Raw genomic sequence first — 12,713 nt, 5'->3', positions numbered from 1 at the left:
AGCCCCAGCCCCACTCTGCCTCAGCACGGCTGCTGCTCTGCTTCCGGCTCTCACCTGCTCTGGCTCAGACAGCTCCAGCTCACAGGGAGGACGGGACCCTGGGATCCTGACTCCCTCCCTGGCCTGGCTGCCCTCTCAGTCGGGCTGACCTGGCGCATTGGCCTCTCCCCATTGCCCCTGGGGAGTGTCGGTCTCAGGGTCTTGATTTCCCATCAGCCCTTCCCCTTTCTTTGGCTCTGGGAGCTGGCCAACCAAAAACCCCACTGTGTGTCAGTGAGGGGCCAACACTCCCCTTCGATTAGCAAATGGACAGACAGGAGGTGGGGGAGAGACAGGATGGAAACAGGGGTGAAATGCAGCTTCTGGGTTTGGTGGCGGACGCTGGATGCAGGACGCAGATTAGTGGCAAGCGAGTGCATTGGCTGTAAGGTGACCCTGACCGCTGCTGCTCGGAGCCTGAGTGGTTACAATCCAGGCAGGGCCGGCCCCACGTTGGGTCCGTTCTCCTTAGGCAGGGCAGGTGGGGTGGGTGCCACACATCCGACTGCAGCATCCAGTGGAAAGCCAGGAGAGTGAGCTAGGAGAGGAGGAAAGACCCAGCGGGGCGGAAAATAACCCAACAGGGAAGGGAAAAGGATCTCCAGGGCCTTCGGGGCGCTGTTAATCAGCTATCCCTGTAGGCGGGCTGGGGGCTGCAGGTCACAGCAATGGGATGACTTCCAGCTCGCAGAGGGGAAAACAAAGGTCCTTAAACAAGAGCCAGGCCGGCCGGCTCCAGCCTCTCAGGGAGAAAATCCTTTAGAGGAGTCGAGGGGCTGCAGTGCTGGGGGCTGGGGCTGAGATGGGGGAAGATGAAGACAAGACTGTAACGGGTTGGATCACAGAAACCCCCTTGGGAACTGTCACCTGATGTGCCTAGACTACCTCCAAGCCTGTTTTCCCTGCCAGCTTGGGACTTCAGTCCCTTGCCTGGTTTGAGCCAGACACGCTTGCCTGCTGCAAACACACATCCAAGTCTGAACCACATTCCCCACAAGCTGAAGACTTAACTGAAAACAGCTTAAGAAGTGCTCCTGTCTCCAGCACTCAGATACCCAACTCTCAATGGGGTCCAAACCCCAAATAAATCCGTTTTACTCTGTATAAAGCTTTACAGGGTAAACTCATAAATTGTTCGCCCGCTATAACACTGATAGAGAGATATGCACAGCTGTTTGCCCCCCACCCCAGGTCATACATACAATAGGTTAATTAATAAGTTAAAAGTGATTTTATTAAATATAAAAAGTAGGATTTATGTGGTTCCAAGTAATAACGGACAGAACAAAAACAATGAGGAGTCCTTGTGGCACCTTAGAGACTAACATATTTATTTGGGCATAAGCTTTCATGGACTACAGCCCACTTAGGATGCATGCAGTGAAAAATACAGGAGCAGGTATAAATACATGAAAGGATGGGGGTTGCTTTACCAAGTGTGAGGTCAGTCTAACGAGATAAATCAATTAACAGCAGGATACTAAGGGAGGAAAAATAACTTTGGAAGTGGTAAGAGAGTGGCCCATTACAGACAGATGACAAGAAGATGTGAGTAACAAGGGAGAAATTAGTAATGGAAAATAAAACAAGCAAGTCTAAGCCTAATACAGTAAGAAAGTGATTACAGATGAAATCTCACCCTCAGAGATGTTTCAATAAGCTTCTTTCACAGACTGGACACCTTCCTAGTCTGGGCCCAATCCTTTCCTCTGATACAGTCCTTGTTCCAGATCAAGTGGTAGCTAGGGGATTTCTCATGACTGCAGCCCCCTCTGTTCTGTTCCACCCACTTATAGATCTTTTGCACAAGGCGGAAATCCTTTGTCCCTCTCTGGGTTCCCACCCCGTCCTTCTCAATGGAAAAGCACCAGGTTAAAGATGGATTCCAGTTCAGGTGACATGATCACATGTCACCGTAAGACTTCATTGCCCACTTGCCAGCACACACATGTACAGGACGACTTACAAGTAAACAGAGCCATCTACAGTCAATTGTCCTGGTTAACGGGAGCCATCAAGATTCCAAACCACCATTAATGGCCCACACTTTGCATAATTACAATAGGCCCTCAGAGTTCTAGTCCATATTTCTAGTTTCAGATACAAGAGGGGTACATTTACACAAATAGGGTGATCACACTGAGGAGATTATAAGCTTTGTAATGTTACCTTACAAGAGACCTTTTGCATGAAGCATATTCCAGTTACATTATATTCACACTCATGAGCATATTTTCATAAAATCATATAGAGGCAACATCACAGAGACAAGCTGAGCCAGGACGCAAGGTGGGACAGGGGAGGAGAGACAGTTCAGCCCCTCGTGGGGGCTTTACCAATGTCTCTTTTTAAGGAACCCAATGAGGGGGAAGTGGGCGGCCTAGTCCCTCCCCGGCATTATTTTGCCCCCCAATTAGGCCCAAAGTCCCTCCTGCTAATTTGGGGCTATTAACTCCTGGTTCCAGCTTCTGTTTCCCCCCAGCGCGATGTCGACAGTTGTGGGGCTGTAGCCAGGGGGCTTTTCAGGTCAGCCCAACCCAGTGTCTGTGGCTGGTTCTCTCACCCGGGTTACAACGTTCAGCATCGTCCCCAATTTCCCCTGGTTCTCGGGGCCCTGGCACAGCTGGGAACTGCCCGTGGGTTTAACATGTGAGCTCGCAGCCGGGCCGCTTCGCAGGCTCCACAGCTACCACAGTGCGAACGACGCCCAGGCGGCACAGAGCATGTCCCAGAGACCACGGGTATGGAGGGTGCTGCCCACAAGCCATGGCCGCTAGGGCGTCTCTTGTCCCAATGGCTCCAGCCACCTTGTAGGGCCCAGAGCTCTCCCCTAGGGCACCCCGTGTCCCGACGGCCCCGTCACCTTGTAGGGTGCGGAGCTAGGGCGCCCCATGGAGCAGGATCCCCATCCCGCTGCCATTAGCTATTTCTGCCACCCCCAGACAGAGCCCCTGGCACAGCCCCTCCCCAGCCCCACGCTAAGCTGGGCCTGTCCAGACGCCCTGGGGGCCAGTCAGCAGGGCCGGCTCAGACGGGTTCAGCTGCACTGGTCCTTCCGGCTCCATCCTGACGACGCAGCGTCACGAGCGCAGGATGACGGTGACCCCACTGCCCTTCCCCCACGCTGGGGCAGCCAGGCTGGAGTGGGGAGGAGGCTTTTGAAGGGGGAGTCACCTCACCTAGTGTCCTCCCCTCCTCCATCCGTGGGCACCTTATAGGGCCCGGAGCTCTCCCCTAGGTGCGGCTCAGATGGGTTCTGCTGCACTGGTCCTTCCGGCTCCGTCCTGGGACAGCCAGGCTGGAGTGAGGGGAGGCTCTTCAGGGGGCAGAGGGGGGGTCACCTCACCTAGTGTCTGCCCCTCCTCCAGTCATGGGCAGCCTCGGTCAGGATCAGCACCAGGGCCAGCAGGACTGCAGCACTTAGGGTCAGCTGGACGATGTTGCCCCGGGTGTAATCTGGGGGTGACAAAGGGAGGACGGGGCATCAGCAGCTGCTCCAGAGGGTGGGGCAGGGGCGTCACTGTCCAGCTAGATGCACTGGGTCCCCCATCCCCTTACTGCCCCCCAGAGCAGAAAATCACCACAGCCCCATATCCACCCCCTCTATCTAATCTAATCTATTCGCACCCAACACACCTATCCCCTTCTCCTCCCCCCACAGTGCCATGGTGTGACAAAGTGAATCTTTCCTCCTTATTATGTTGTACACGAGCCTATGTGAGTCTTACTGTTTTGCACAAAGACTGTGTGTGCCTCAGTTTCCCTGTGTGCTGCACCAGTGCCTTGGGGGCGGGAATAGGGGTGTGTGACTTTTGCTGAGACCCTTGGGGGCAGGTGAGGCAGCTCGGAGGAGGGGCAACGGGCGTGTCAGAGGTCGGGTCACTGGAAGCTGAGCTGTCTCCTGTTTCAGACTCGGAGGGGGGAGTCCAGGGCGTCTGGCCCAGGGTCCCCCCAAAATGGACTGTGCTGAAAGTCACTGATTTCTGTACTCACAAGCTCTGTTCTACGCTGTGTTCCTGTTGACTAATAAACCTTCTGTTTTACAACGCTGGCTGAGAGTCACTGCTGGCTGCGGAGTGGGGGTGCAGGGCCCTCTGGCTTCCCCAGGGGTCCCGTCCGGGTGGACCCGCCAAGGAGAAGCACACGGTGTGACCAGGGATGCTGAATGCTCCGAGGTCAGACCCAGGAAGGCCGTAGCTGAGGAGGTTTTTGCCCTGAACAGGGTGCACTCAGGGGAGTCGCGCCACCCCAGAGTCCTGGCTGGCTGCATACAGAGCAGTTCCAGAGCATCGGACCTGTGACTCTGTCACCACTGGTGGCAGCGGTGTGATCAACTGCACCCCCTGGACGGAGCATCCTGCAGTAAGTGAGTGGGGAGCAGTAGAACGAAGGGGGATTAGTGAGAGACAGGTGTGCTGAAGGCTCAGAGAGGTGCAGTTTCAGGAGGCAGAGGAGCCTACACCTTAACCCCAAAGAGAGATAGCGGCCCCCAAGAAGGGCTGTCGCACTGAAGAGGATCCTCCCAGGGACCATGGGGAGTTGAGAGAGCACAGACCTGTGAGTCCGTGACCACTTGGGAACAGCGTGGAGATGGCCTAGGGACGGCTCTGTGGCCTATAACCATCTCCTGAAGAAGGACATTGTAGAGCTGTGCAGAGAGACGGTTGCGCGTTGGAAAGCTCACCAAGGCACAGCTATTTGCTCAGTTGGAAGAGGACGATTGCTCTAAGGAGCCGGTTCCTGACCCAGCTGGGGATGTGAGAGAGGCTGGGAGCAGCCGGGCGTCCCCAAAACACATGTCCCTGGCCAGCAGGGGGTTTCCACTGGGCTCCCAGTAGGTGGATCTGAGACGGATGGAATTGGAGTGGAGATTGAAGAAGTCAGAGGATGGTGAGGGACAGGGAAGGCAGGAGGGAGAACAGCAGGAGATGAACTGGCGATGGCGGATCTGAGGGATCTGCGGCAGAGGGACCCGTCCAGGGGTGAGTGGGGATGGACCTGCTTCGGGGGGGGGGTGTCGATGGCGATTTCCTACCCCCATCCCCAGTACCTGGCCCCGTTCTGCCTGGGTGGATGGGAGCTCGCGCCACTCCAGACTGAGTCAGGTTGGTTCCCCCTGCAGGGTCTGTTGCTGGGGGGGCATGAGAAAGGTGTACAAACCACCCTCCAACCGCCAATGGTGGCTCTTCCCTGGGATGAGGATGGGATCCCGAGACTTGGGCCGGCTCAGCACACCCCGGGATCCCAGAACAGGGAGGATCAGCCCCAGCGAGAACCTGAGCGCAGATACAGCCCTGCCTGGCTCCACAGAAACCGGAACCTAAATCATTACTGACTAGTATTAATTACCAGGAGCCCCCTGCTGGCCAGCTGCCCTGTGTGCTCGGAGCTGTACAGACACATGACACAGAAATGGTCCCTTCCCCAGTCAGGTGCCATTCACACCTAGAGTCACTGCAGAGCAGGTCTGGGCGCGGCTGTCCCAATTTCGAAGGAGGAACGTCCCTGTGTCCATAGAGCTACAGGAGAGCTTGTATCAAACCAGGAGGAGCTAATACCGACGGCCTAGACTCGCTCTGGGATCACCAGTGGGGGTTGGGAACCACACGGGATTCATCATTTCAGGTCCAGTTTTCACATAGACAAGGTCTTAGTCCATCTTCCTATCTGTCACCAGACGTGCTCCCATCTGTCTACCGCTCTACATTCCCACAGACCCACATTCCCACAGACCCATGGCCAGCCGTCCCCACAGACCTGTCCATCACCCTCTATATAGAAGAATTGAACCCATCAGTTCTGTCTGCAGGGATCATCCCCCTCCAAACAGCCCAAATGGCCCCGTGGGCGTCTGAGCGGGGAGCCCTGTTCCCTGGGGGATGAATTGTTCCATTTCTCCCACTCACCTTCTCCCTCCGGGTCCATCAGTGGGGCATTTGCTTGCTGGGGCCGAGTTGGGTCGGTTCCCTCTGTGGGATTAAAACGAGCGTCTCCTGGGATGGGAGAGTGAGGGAAACGAGCACCCAGCCATCAGCCCTGAAACTCCAGTGGCTGCTGCTGCCCCCAGGCTGGGGAACCCCCCAGTGACTCTGTCCCCTCTCCCCATCTGGCCATCCCCTCTGCTCGTCCCAGGGCTCAGGGCAGAGACTGGCGCTGAGCATCCCATCGGGGCCAAGACCCGATGATGGTCTGGCTGTGGGTGGGGCTGCGAGCAGGGACACTGAGCCAAGCCCCTCACCTGCTACCATCAGCTCCACGGTATCGCTGGGCTCCGACCAGATGGACAGGTCGGATTTGGTGCGATATTGGCAGCTGTAGCTCCCTGCATCTCCCCAATTCACACTGCGGATGGGAAACTCAGCCACGTCCCCCACGGCGTCCATCGAGCGCCGTGCGACCGGGTCTCCAGCTTTACTCAGAAGGACCCTCACTCCCCGACACTGACACTCACACCGGACAGTCACGGCTCCCCCCAGGGCGACCTGCCCACTGGGGTGCAGGGAGATGTTGGGTTTGGGGTAGCTGGGCTCTACAGGCAGGAGGAGACAGGCCATGAGACACAGACCCCGGAACGGTCACTGCGCCTCGTCCCCACAGCCCGGCCCCAGTGACGAGGCCGATACAGGAGCCTGCAGAGAGAGAGTCTCCTGGATGCTTTCCCCCCGAATCCAAGACCGAGAGAGCTGGGCTAGCAACACGAGAGACACTGGGTCCCCCACCCCTCAGCAGGGCAACGGTGCGGATCCATCTGCAAGGAGCCCATGGAGGGGTGGCTGGAGCAAGGCAAGGAGCGGCCGAGGGGACCTAGAGGCCAGTTGCGTTTTATCTCCATCAGCTGGGGAAGGAGAAATCAGTTGAGTGGGGAATGATCACAAGTGAATCAGAGTTGGCTGGTGTAGCAGGAACTGCTGGGTAGGGTCACACTGGGAACTATTGCTGAGCTCGCCTGGACAGTAACTGCCATTGGCTGAATTCAACCCACTTCCTGGGCAACAATTTACATTCCTGGAGCACCAGGATCTGGCGTTAGAACGTCCAAGGCCCTAGGCCAGAACCGGACCTGAAGGTGCTGGGCGGACCTTTCGTCCGTACTATTTGCTTTCCTTTCACTACAGCTCACTTCCTCCTCATTTCTTAAGCCTGTTTCTCTTTGCTCACAGCTGATTTCTGTCACGTTTCATTCGTGCTTCACTTCTCTTGCGGTTTTCTTACTTCTGCATTTTTCTAACTATTTCTTAGGTGTGTGAGAGATAAGTTTTTCTTTGTGTTTTACTGCCCGGTTCTTCCTGTAACTTTCCCCCTCATGCCTCTGTCTTTCCTCTATCTGCCTCCTCCTCTTCCTGCCATCTCTGTCCCTTCTCAACCGGACTTTCTCCCTGCCAGCTCCATGCCTGGTGCCCTTCAATGACATGGGTCCCTATCCACTGTCTCCCTACTCACACTCACACACACACAGACTCCCGTACCCCTCTCTCACAAAGGGCGGGTGACTGAATGACCCAAATCTCCCTGCCATCCTGCCCACCTGTGACGAAATGGGGGATTTTCTTGTTTTCTGTGGGTTTCCAGTGGTTTGCATGCGGAGGGGGTGGGGCACAGTTTCCCCGGGTGTTACTGGTTTAACGAGGTGAGGGGAGAGGGAGTTTGTTGTTACAGAGGCCCGGAGAGGGAACTTGGGACCCCAGTCAATGGCCTGAGGATGGATACCCCAGCGACCGGTGACCTGAGACCCCGAGACAGAGACCCAGCTCAGGAGTTGCAGCCGGTTCTGGCCAGTGGGAGGACAATGGGCTGCAGAGTGAGGACCCAGTGACCTAACCAGCCGATTCCAGCAAGAGGACAGAAGAGAGGAGAGGCGGCCCCAGTTTACGACCCTGTTTCCCTGGAGAGAAGACAATGGACAGAGGCGGGGCTTGGGGCCATGGATATCAGATGCCCAGCTGGGAAGCAGGGGGGCTCTGGGCTGGAGAGGGGGAGCAGGCAGAGCCTACCTGGGTGCAGGGGAGACTGGGATGTGCTGGGCTGAGGGAGACCAGGCCTGAGGGTCAGAGAGTTTCCTGTGCTGTGTTCAGTCGCTCAATAAACCCTCCTGTTTTACTCTGGCTGAGAGTCGCTCTGGGCTAGAGAACAGGGTTGCATCTTCCCCTTCGGGGGAGGAGGCCTGGGGGGGTCCAGAGCGAGTGGACTCCCTGAGGGGGCCCACGGTGAGAGACAGATGTGCTAAGGCTCAGAGAGGTGCGGCTCCAGGAGGTGGTAGGGCCTGACCCCGAGAGAGAGTGGACCCCTGAGCAGGACTGTCTCACTGAAAGGGGCACCCACCGCGGCCCGCACAGGGCCAAGAGTGAGCACGATCTGTGAGTTCATGACACCTCCCTCTATCCTCCATCCCTGGCTGGGCCCCTGGGGATGGACCAGTCTCTCCTGGTACCTGGTTCTGTGTCTTCCCGAGGCAACACGTGGTGGGAGGGGAACACAGGGTCACATGCCCCCTCCCCCAGATTTCTGCCAGGGTTCATACCAGAATGTGGCCAGCAGCAGCCTTTCGGCACTGTGCGGGAGGGAAGGGACAGGAGCTGCTTCCAGCCACCGGGGAAGAGCGAGGGGTGGCATGGGGGAGAAGGGATGACCTGGCCAGTGTCTTTGCAGAACTCATCTCGCCCCCTCTCCCCCAGGGATGGAAGCAGCTTGTCCCTTCCTGCCCGCACAGTGTGGAAAGGCAGCAAACACCCCCAGGCTGCTGCTGGCCACCCACATAACCCAGCCGCCTCCTGTCCCCCAGCTACTGTGTGGGCAGGAAGGGGTTAAGCCCTAAGGCTGCATTGTGCCCCAGGGCCCAGGGAACCTGACTGCAGGGGCCTCAGTGACCCTGGCCAGAGACGGGGCTCAGCAGGGGAGGGTGCCCAGGGGATGGAGCAGCCCCGTGCTCCCTGGGGGCAGGACCCAGGGCGAGGGGTTGGGGGGTGAAGAGGGTGCTAAGCCCCTGCCCGGGGGGCTGCTGTGGAGCCTGCAGGTTCAGGGTGGGAACAGGCTGGAAATCACTTCCCTCCCCACTCCAGAGCTTAGCTGAGGGGCTGAGAGGCTCCCCCATGCCAGTGATGTGTGGGGCTTTGGCACACTCTGGGCTTGGCTCCTCCTGGCCAGTGCCCCAGGCCAGAGGGTCTTGGGCTTTCCCAGGGTGCCGGCCCAGCCAGAGGCAGTGGGGGAAGGAAGGGAGGAGCCTGCCAGCCAGGCTATGGGTGAGCTGAGCACTCCAACCAGGGGCTGGTTCTCCCCACAGCGCTGGGTTGGGCTGCGCCCCGCCTGGGGGACATGGAGGAGCAGTGGGGCTGCGGGTGGTGAAGGGGCAAGGCAGGGAGAGGGGGAGCACAGAAAGGCCGATGGGTGGGCAGCAGAGGCAACATGTAACCGGCCACTGCCTGGCACCTCCCCGCACCCACCAGCCACTGCAGCTCGCGCCGGCCAGAAACCGGATGGGGGGTGGGGCCCTGCTGGCTGAGAGCTGGTGCAGCGGGGGTTGCCCTGATGGATCAGCAGGGGAGCAGCCGGCCCCACACGCTGCATCTTGCCCCGCCGCCAGCCTCGCACACCCACCCCCGTCATCGGCCACTGGAGCCCGCCACTCACCGTCGGTTGGCAGGTGGTTGCAAGCAGGGATCCGGCCAGTACTGATGGGGGAGACAGAAAATATGGGACAATTTGCCTGTTTTTAAGAAAAACTCGGGACACCTGCAGGAGGGTTAAATACAGGACTGTCCCTTTAAAAACGGGAGGTCTGGTCACCTCTCCCCCCCTCCTCGTCAATCAGGAGTCACCCCCCGACTGCACTGGGGGCAGGGCCAGGTTCTGATCTCAGCCCCCTGGGATCAATACAAAGAGGTTGAACTGACTTTTGGGGGTGAAGGTTCAGGGCTCAGCTCCTCTTTTCCACTCCCCCTCCCCCTCCAGGTCCTGAACATTAAAGTTTCCCCTGCCCCACAGATACTCACATCCCAAAACCCCGCTCTGCCCGGCCAGCCAGCAGCCTGGAAAAGAGATGTCTCATTAGGGACCAGATCCCAGAGCAACTCGTTCCTACACCCTTGTCTCAGATCCACCCCACCATGGGCAGAGACCCTGGTCTCAGATCCCCCCCATGGACACACGCCCTGGTCTCAGATTCCCCATCCCCTCACCGCCATGGGCACATGGCCTGGCTTTCTCTGATACTCACTGAGGAAGAGGACGATGAGAGCAGATGCCATGGTGGGGGCAGTGAGGGGCCCCTCAGCGCTGCCTGCAACACCCCGGACCCCAGCTCCACAAAGCCCCAAATAAGTAGCTCAGCTAGTGGCTCCAGCTACAGGAAGTCCACAATGTCTCGTGTCTTCCTGTGTCCCTCACACCTTGTCTCTAGTCTGCAGGCGAAATCTAGTGCAGTGAAAGTAACCTGAGGTCCCTGCAAAACCCAACCCTGGGACTGTGAACCCTGGCCAAGTGCCATGCAGGTCACAGCTTGTCCGTGTCTCTGTGGGGAGGAGAGACAGTTCTCCCTCCATGTACCCTGCAGCCTTGGGGAAGGTGCACCAGGCTGGGAGCCAAAAGACCACGGGGTCTGACCTTCAATCTTCAACTGACCATGATTTCCATGCACATCCCCCCACACCCGTCCTTTCTTATATTCTGGGTTCAAACATGGCTGATGACCCAGGACGGTAAAATTAGTACGTGATCACAAAATTAAAGGATGATGTCGTAATGCATGTGCACAAGGGGGCAGAATTAAGGGTGTTTGGGAAACCTTAACTGTGGCATTTCCTGGTGCTGGAGGGTTTGACTCTGCAGCCTTCCCGCAGTGCGAGGGAGACGGGGCATGAGACAGACCCCGGCAAGGCCACCACGCCCGTCCGCAGCATGGAGTGTCAGCGACGGGGCAGAGACAGAGTCAGGGTCTCCCCTGGGATCCAGGGCACCAAGGGCACCTCCTGAGATCTCCCCCCTCCCTAACTCACCTCCAGGGGGCTGAGATCTATCCTGTGGGGTTCCTTGTCCTAATTCAGGTCCTTTGAGAAAGCGGCTCCCAGGACAGCCCCCCACCGCCCCCCGCAAAAGAACACGTTTGCAAAATCCCCCGGTTGTTCTAACAGTTTCCTGCCCACCCCTGGGGCTCAATCTCTGGCTCTGCTCCGACCCAAACCGCTCCCAGCCACTGGGGATTTAGCTCCGCTCTGCATGGTGCCGGCGGCCCCTCTGGGGACGGGATATTCCCAAAGCCGTTCAGGGGACGTTCCGAACGCCAGGTCGGGCTGAGCCTGACCCACGAGCAAAGCAGTGACACGCGTGTGCAGCAAGCCGAGGGAGAGACACAACGATGCCTTGCTCCAGTCCCTCTGCGTGTCCACGTCTTACAGCCCTGCTCTGCCTGACCCGTTCCCCGGGCTCCTGCCAGCTCCCCAGGCACAGTGCGGGGGTGCTGTGGGGTGGCTGGTGCCTTCACTCTGTATTTCCTGGGGGGCAGAGCTTTGAGTGCAGGTGAATTCACCCTGTGTGGTGCCCATCCCTGTGATGAGTGGGGCGAGATGTCAGTCTCCACCTCTGGGTGTGGGAGGGAGCAGAGATCTGACAGGGTCATCCCTTTTTGGGGACTGGCACCCCTCCCCCTCCCCCCACATCCCTTGTCCTTAATGGGGAAATTCCCCCAGCTGCCCCATTCCCCACAGATACTCACCTCCCAACACCCCGCTCCGCCCGGCCAGCCAGCAGCCTGGAAAGGAGATGGGTCATTATTAGGGACCAGATCCCAGAGCAACTGAATCCTACACCCTGGTCTCAGATCCCCCCATGGGCACATGCCCTGGTTGTCTCGGATACTCACCGAGGAGGATGGTGAGAGCAGACACTATGACAGGGCAGTGGGGGGCCCTTCAGCGCTGCCACCAACACCCCGGTGCCGAGCTCGACACAGTCTGAGGCCCAAATGCGAACGGAATGAGGAACTGCACCGGGGGCTGCAGCCCGTGATGCGCTCGGCCACTTTCTTCCCCATCAGATGGTTTCTCTGCAATCTCCAGGCCAAATCTACCGTGGTCAGAGCAAAGCCAGCTCTCTGCAACGCCCAGCAAACCACATCCTCTCCTGCAGCTGCCTGGTCCTCCCCCACAAATCACCTCGCAGCCCCACATGGGAGCTGCCCAGTCTGGGGACCAGCTGGGAATGGGGCAGTCTCAGGAGGCATCAAGAGGTGCCCAGGCTGCCCTGACCTTTTCCAAAAGGCCCGTCTAGCCTCCCTGGAGCCACAGCTCAGAGCAGAGGATGGCACCCACCCCCCCACACACACTAGGGTTACCATATTTCGAGCCTCCAAAGGAGGACACTCCACCGGACCCCGGCCCCACCCCCAGCCCCGCCCACGCCCACGCCCCAACTCCACCCCTTCCTCAAATTCCCCGCCCCAACTCCGCCCCCTCCCCTGCTTCCCGCAAACATTTGATTCGCGGGAATCCTGAAGCAGGTAAGGGGGGGTGTGGGGGGAGGAGGAGCGGCCCAGGCTGCCCCCCCGGCGTTTCCAGCCTGGGCCGGCCCCCGGCCGAGCACCCCCTGGCCCCGCCGGCCCCCGGACCCCCGGCCGAGCATCCCCCGGCCTGCTCAGCACCCCCCAGCCCCGCCGGCCCCCCGGCCCGCTCACCACCCCCCGGCCC

At 58.7% G+C, this 12,713-nt stretch overlaps 1 long non-coding RNA gene across 1 annotated transcript; it reads right to left on the bottom strand.

The window, feature by feature from the left end:
• Window positions 1-10,006: 10,006 nt before the first annotated feature.
• LOC117889090 lies at window positions 10,007-12,022 on the bottom strand. The gene is made up of 3 exons (XR_004648405.1): window positions 11,891-12,022; window positions 11,744-11,779; window positions 10,007-10,061 (listed from the first exon to the last, which is right to left on the bottom strand). It is a non-coding gene; the product is annotated as an uncharacterized LOC117889090 (long non-coding RNA).
• Between the last annotated feature and the right edge of the window lie 691 nt (window positions 12,023-12,713).

Source organism: Trachemys scripta, chromosome 16, assembly GCF_013100865.1.
Source record: "Trachemys scripta elegans isolate TJP31775 chromosome 16, CAS_Tse_1.0, whole genome shotgun sequence".
NCBI classification, from domain to species: domain Eukaryota; kingdom Metazoa; phylum Chordata; order Testudines; family Emydidae; genus Trachemys; species Trachemys scripta.
The sequence above is the reverse complement of the archived record's forward strand: the minus strand, read 5'-3'. Positions and strand labels throughout refer to the sequence as shown.